This window comes from Pagrus major, chromosome 22 (assembly GCF_040436345.1).
Source record: "Pagrus major chromosome 22, Pma_NU_1.0".
Lineage (NCBI taxonomy): Eukaryota > Metazoa > Chordata > Actinopteri > Spariformes > Sparidae > Pagrus > Pagrus major.
Window position 1 is genome coordinate 12,748,935 of NC_133236.1, and position 6,246 is coordinate 12,755,180.

A 6,246-nucleotide genomic window follows, 5' to 3' on the forward strand; every position below is an offset into this window, starting at 1 on the left:
CACAGTCATGAATGAATTAAATACAAAGAAGTTTCTTCCTTTTCAAAAACAAAAGGAAACAGAAGTACTGTATATAAAGAGCAGTATACAGCAAGGTGTTTCACAATAGCCACAGCATATTAGTCTTTTCAGTACTGGGTCCCAGATCATATCAAACACATCTCCTCTGTCTTCATCATAGAGTCTCAGTCTTTCCAAATGTAATGTGTTCAACCGCATATCTTACGTTGGAACAGCTTCCATTTTCCACACACGCAAGATTCACTTTTTTGCAATCACCAATTCAAACAAAACAGCAGTTTTTTTCATACTTATTTGCATGAGACAAGGAACTAGTAGCTCCAAGAATAGCTATGAGTGGGTAGGGTTCCCACCGCTTCCCAAAATATTTTTCCAATATATGTTCAGTTTACTGCATGACCAGAAAGAATGTGTTAAATCACTGGATACAGACTTACACCGGTTGCAAATGTGTGAGACATCATTAAAAGTAACCCAATTTTTAAGCCACAGTCACTCGCTGTTTTTGTTCCAGCAGACATACATTCATTCATAACCTAGCATGAAAAGTTTGCATTAAATTTAGTTATTTCATCTGACACTGTGTCTGAAGGCTCATCAGAGATGCTGTTTTCACTTCTCTGTGTGACCTACATCAGTTTCTTCTGCCCCAGTTAATAGCAGCTCATATTAAACCTGGACAATAAAAGAGGGCAAACTTAGCCAGCACCAAATATAAATAGGCTGGTTGTTATCAGGTATAACATGTAGATAAATGATGTTTTTATTCCTTCTAGTGCTTACAACAACCACAGACAGAACTCTGTACGACTAGAGGCAGTAATTGTAACCTTAAAGGGGCACTATGTAATTTTGGAAGAGAAATTCAAACTCAGAATTTTTATATTTACAATATTAATGAGGTGATAATACAAACTCAGAAATATATATATTTTTTTCAATATCTGAGCTGTTCTCAGAGGAAAATAAGGTCCCCAGAACACTGTTTGAAGCTACAAAGGTGGCAGGGTCCGCCACATATAAACAAAGTAAAACAGTATGAAATTGTGTTTGTTTATTCATGAAAATAAAGAGAGTTTGAAACTTGATATTGCTCCTTTAAATGGTTGCAGTGATTTACTTGTGTAGAGTTTGTTTACACGAGCAGCTTATTGGCACGTCGCCTTTTCTGGAAGTTGGGATCAAAAAAACCCAAAAACCTGAAAATTTAAGAGCAAACTGAGATTATTTGAATGATTGATGCAGAGTAAAACGTTAATTTCAGTTGGTTTGAGCTCAAAGGACTTTTTTCTTTTGATAAATACTTAATACTCCCAGTGGATACACAGCATTTTACAGGTGAAAATGAGCTTTGAGCTGGTGAAGAAGCTGCATAATCCTCCTCTTACAGCAGAGGGCAGCATCAGCCCAGTTAGAGTCCGCTGCCTGTTGGCCTCAGTGCTGCTTCTCAACAGTATGGCTTCCTCAAAAACAAGACCAATCACACTTTTCCCAGCTGGGTTAAGTATGCAGCAATGCAACATTTCATGAGGGGAATGAGGTCGATAATAATAACAATGCTCTGTTTGATGTCAGAAGGGAGTTTTTGGCCAATAACAGCACACAATTGTTTTATTTTATTGTCTAGGACAGGATTTTGTATTGTGATTAATAATTTAGTAATTGTAGTGGTTAATATTTATATAGCTATTTGAGTGTTTCTGAATTAAAAATGTACTCCCACTGTCCTTATAAAGCTGCTCTCTGCTCATTAAATATTAAATGTGGACATGCGGGGGAGGAAGAAGAGACCTCCGTCAGGCCTTCTGATAAAACTCAGACTACAAGAGTGGATTTATAGACCTGTGTGTGTGTGTGTGTGTGTGTGTGTGTGTGTGTGTGTGTGTGTGTGTGTGATTGTGTGTGACCTCTGAGTCATGACCAGACCTGATTCTCTGATTTGTGTTTATGAACATTCCCCATATAACACTGACCTGTGAGATTACTAATCTCGACTGTTTGTGTGTGTATGTGTGTGTGTGTGTGTGTGTGTGTGTGTGTGTGTGCGTGTTCTACACTTATTTGGACAGTTTAATCATACAAGGCCTATATGTGGAGGGCAGAGCTTCCAATGAAATAAAACACTAAAGTAATCTAATGCCATCTTGACACAATTAGTTAATTTATTCATCATTAAATCATTGAGTTGATTAGCATAGGTTTGGCTACTTCCAGCTTCTCAAAGAAGAGGATTTGCTGCTCTCCTCTGTTTATATTATTGGAAAAATGAAGATTTATTATCATTTTTGGGCTCTTAGCACAGCAGTGCTTTTAGCTACAGGCTCACAACTACAATGTTAACATGCAGATGTTTAGCAAGCATAGTATTAACCATGTTCACCATCCTACCTTGTTAGCATTGCTTGTTAACACTAAGCATAGTACAGCCAAAGCTGATTGGAAAGTTAATAGTTCTGACCTGATGATGACGCGAGAGGAAAAGTTAAGGGGCCTGCAAAGTTATTATGATCCATCTTGTTGTGAGGACAAAGGAGTCAGAAACAAGTGTAAACCCAGCTTTTGCGGCCATGGCCATCTTGGTTTTATGGAGCCAGAATTGACCATATTTTGACGAGAGGGTGGAACTATAGATATCCTGACATGGTAACAATTTGTAGATCACAAGGTAGCCACGCCCTAAAGCAAACATGCTTTATCGTCTAGTTTACTCTAAATGGGACCATAATTTACCAAATGAACATCATGCTTTATTGAAGAAGACTTGAAACTAGCAATTGAGACCATAAACTCATTAGGAAACTGTTTACTGAGGTAATAAAAAAACTGAGAAGTAGGGTCATTTTCTCATAAGCTTACATACAATCAGACTTTTCTTTGAAACCGCTGGAGTCGCCCCCTGCTGGAATTTAGAAAGAGAGGTTTACTTCTTTTTATAGTTTTTATTTTATACAGTCTTGACCAGATTTGATCAATTAATGATGAAAATGATTATTAGTAGCAGCTCCAGCCGAAAAAAATAAAACAGATTTGTGAATGTTAAACGAATGTCTTTTAGGTGAGTATTTACAAAACGGGGCCTTGGTTTACCTTGTTCTATATCAATTTGTGTGTTAGCAATTATTACAATATGTTGCATTACTCCTTGTTTGGGATAATGTTGCAACATTATTTAATCTGTAATCCATAGCTACCAATTTAAGATACGTTTGGAGCCAGTTGGTTGATTTCTGCAGCATTTTCTGATTTTGTGTCTGTGAGCTGGTCTGTGATGTAGTTGTAAGGTGATTTTGGACTGTATCCAATGGGTATCCTAATAAAATGATATGAAATCATGCGTAGATTGAGTGTACACACATAGACAGACCCAATAATCTCAATCAAATCTGAAGCTATTGATTAGAGGGATTTAAACATGGCTCATCAACAAGCAGGCGCCTGTGACGGTGTCTTTATTATATTTTTTTTAATCAGCCAGACATGAGCTCAGCCCGACTGGCCCACCATGTTACATACATACATACATATAGATACATGAAAACCCCCCATCCCCATCCCAACACCCTTTACCGGCAGGTTACCATGGAAACAGGCTCAGTATCCACCTCCTCCACAGTCGTACTTCACTTCCTGATTGTCTCTGGATCCCTGCATCCATCCGTCCCCTCCCTCCCACCCCCACCCCCACGTCCTCCATCGGCATCCTCCCCCTCCCCCACAGCCCTCACACACACACTCAGACACACACTCACACACATTTGTACAATATTTTACAGCCCTGACACAGATGAGAAACGTACATGGATAATTTCACAGGATAATATGACAGATGTTTGTACATGAGAGGCAACACAGACTGGTAATAACTGTTTGTTTTGTTCCTAAAAGATTTAACCCAGTCACACTCATCCTTGCATCACCATCTGCCCTATATTTGGACTATAATTAATGGATGTTTTGAAGCAGTAGAGATGACTGATGCTGCATTACACATCATTTCTCATTTTTAAATCAATATTTCAGGGTCTTTCCCGATAAAATGCCTCCTGAAATGCTTTAAAACATGTCAAAATAAATGGGCATCTTCTTCTCATTATACTCAACTTAATTTGCAGTAATGCACTTCAATTTATGGTTTTTCTTTCACTTCATTAAAGGTGTAGTTGGATGGATTTTAACCTCCATTATTCAGCACAGACATGAACATTTTAATGAAGCCTCGGAGCATTTAAAGTCAAATTTTTTTGGGTAACAAACTGGGTCAATTATGTACCCAGGCACTGATGAGTAAACACATAAAATCCTCAGTGTGTGTCTGTAAATGGTGACGACAGCGGAGGAAATAGGTTAACACAGATTTAGGAATTCACTGAAAACAGCACTTGACGGTAATTTCACAGAAATAATTTAAGTCTTTTCCCCTGGTTTTGTTTATATCAGATCATTTTAGTAGGCTACCGCTCAAGTCAACATGTCAAATATTTTCAGTTTCTAGCTTATATAAGCAATAAATAATATCAGTAACTGCTGCTTTTCTCTGTTTTATGTAAGCATAACCTGAAACTCTTCAAGTATTTTACTTTTGTTTGGACAAAAGCAGCAATTTTAAGAGGTTACTGTGAGTTTTGGGAACGTCAGACACTTCTATTCTATTTTTTGACCGTTTTAGATCACATTATCACCTGATTAATAAAAATAAGTGTTAGTAGATTCATCCATAATGTCAATCATTTTCTGGATTAATCCATTAGTTGTCCAAGATGACGTCCCTAAATGTCTTGTTTTGTCTACAAAATGATCCAGGACTGACTTCTCATTGAACTTTTGCTAAAGGTCCTAGCAAGTGATCAGATATTATCAATGATATGGTTTGATGTTTGGGTCTTGAAACATTTATACAGAAAGGGGACAATGTCATGTATAAAGTATTGCAAAAACTCTTTAAAAAACAACAGAGCTGCTGCACATTAATGGTCATAAATGCTGTTTCTACACATAAGTAAAACACTACTCAGTGCTATCAGGGGGTTCAGCTGCAACTGGAGCTCTGGCATCAATAATACAGTGATAATTAGTCAGCCTGACCCCCACTGTCTGCTCCTCTTAACCTCTAACAAGTGACGAACCCTGTGACACTAAACTGTACACAACTGACTGCAGACTGCTGTCCAAACAAGCCAGTGAGGTGCACTTCAACTCAGATAGTCAACAGTCTGTAAACAGGTGAACACGAACACATGAACACAGACCTATGGTGTATTCAACAACCTGAATGTTTCAAGTAGCTGCTGTGGGAATGAAGCTCTTGACATAATCACAAACAAGCTGTATATGACCAAATATATCATAGTAACCATGTGATTTGAGTTTTCTGTCATCATAATTCAGAAAGTGTTTTGCTTGTTTGTTTCAGAGAGACACCAGAGTTTGGCCCCCAGCTACAGAAAAGTATTTGTTGTTAGTTAAACTTCTGTTTCTTTGGCCAACAGTGAACTCTTAATTATTAGTTGCCCACAAATGTTGAAAGTGGAATTTTATAGTTTTCTTTAAAGCACTTTAAGTGATAGTTGGGGTCTTTTGATGTGGGGTTGTATGAGGTACTTATCCCTAGTCAGTGTATTACCTGCAGCAGATGACCGTCAGCTCTCCTCTGTGTGGAGAAGCAGCACATAGCACCGACAGGAAGCAGATTATTGTACTGCTCAACGGGACCGACAGCAAGATGTGTTTAAGAAAAATATATATCCGTTTAAGTGTATGCTATGTTTTGACCATTTTTGCTGCTTTACGTTGCCGTCAAACAGCCTTTTCCTTTGGCACTACATTCCACTTCTGTGTAGGAATACGGAGGTTGTACGGTTGAGGGAATGTAGTGCCAGAGGAAAGGGCTGTTTGTGGGCAACGTAAAGCGGCAAAAATGTTCAAAACATATTGCACAGTTAAACAGATAAACATTTATTTAAGGTGGGATTTATCTTATGTGGCTAAAGTACGTTGTTTACAGCAGTCAGCATTTTAGTCATTAATGGGTAATACAGTTACCATTATTTAATAAACCTGACCAAAAAAGATATTTAACGGTTCCTGACTTTAATGGCTATGCATTATGAATACAAATCCCAGTAAATGTATTTTGAAAGTGTGACATGCCTCACTATTTTCATTATTTTAATGACATTATTTTAAGGCATTGCATTTAAATCAGACACGCACAATAATCCGACACAA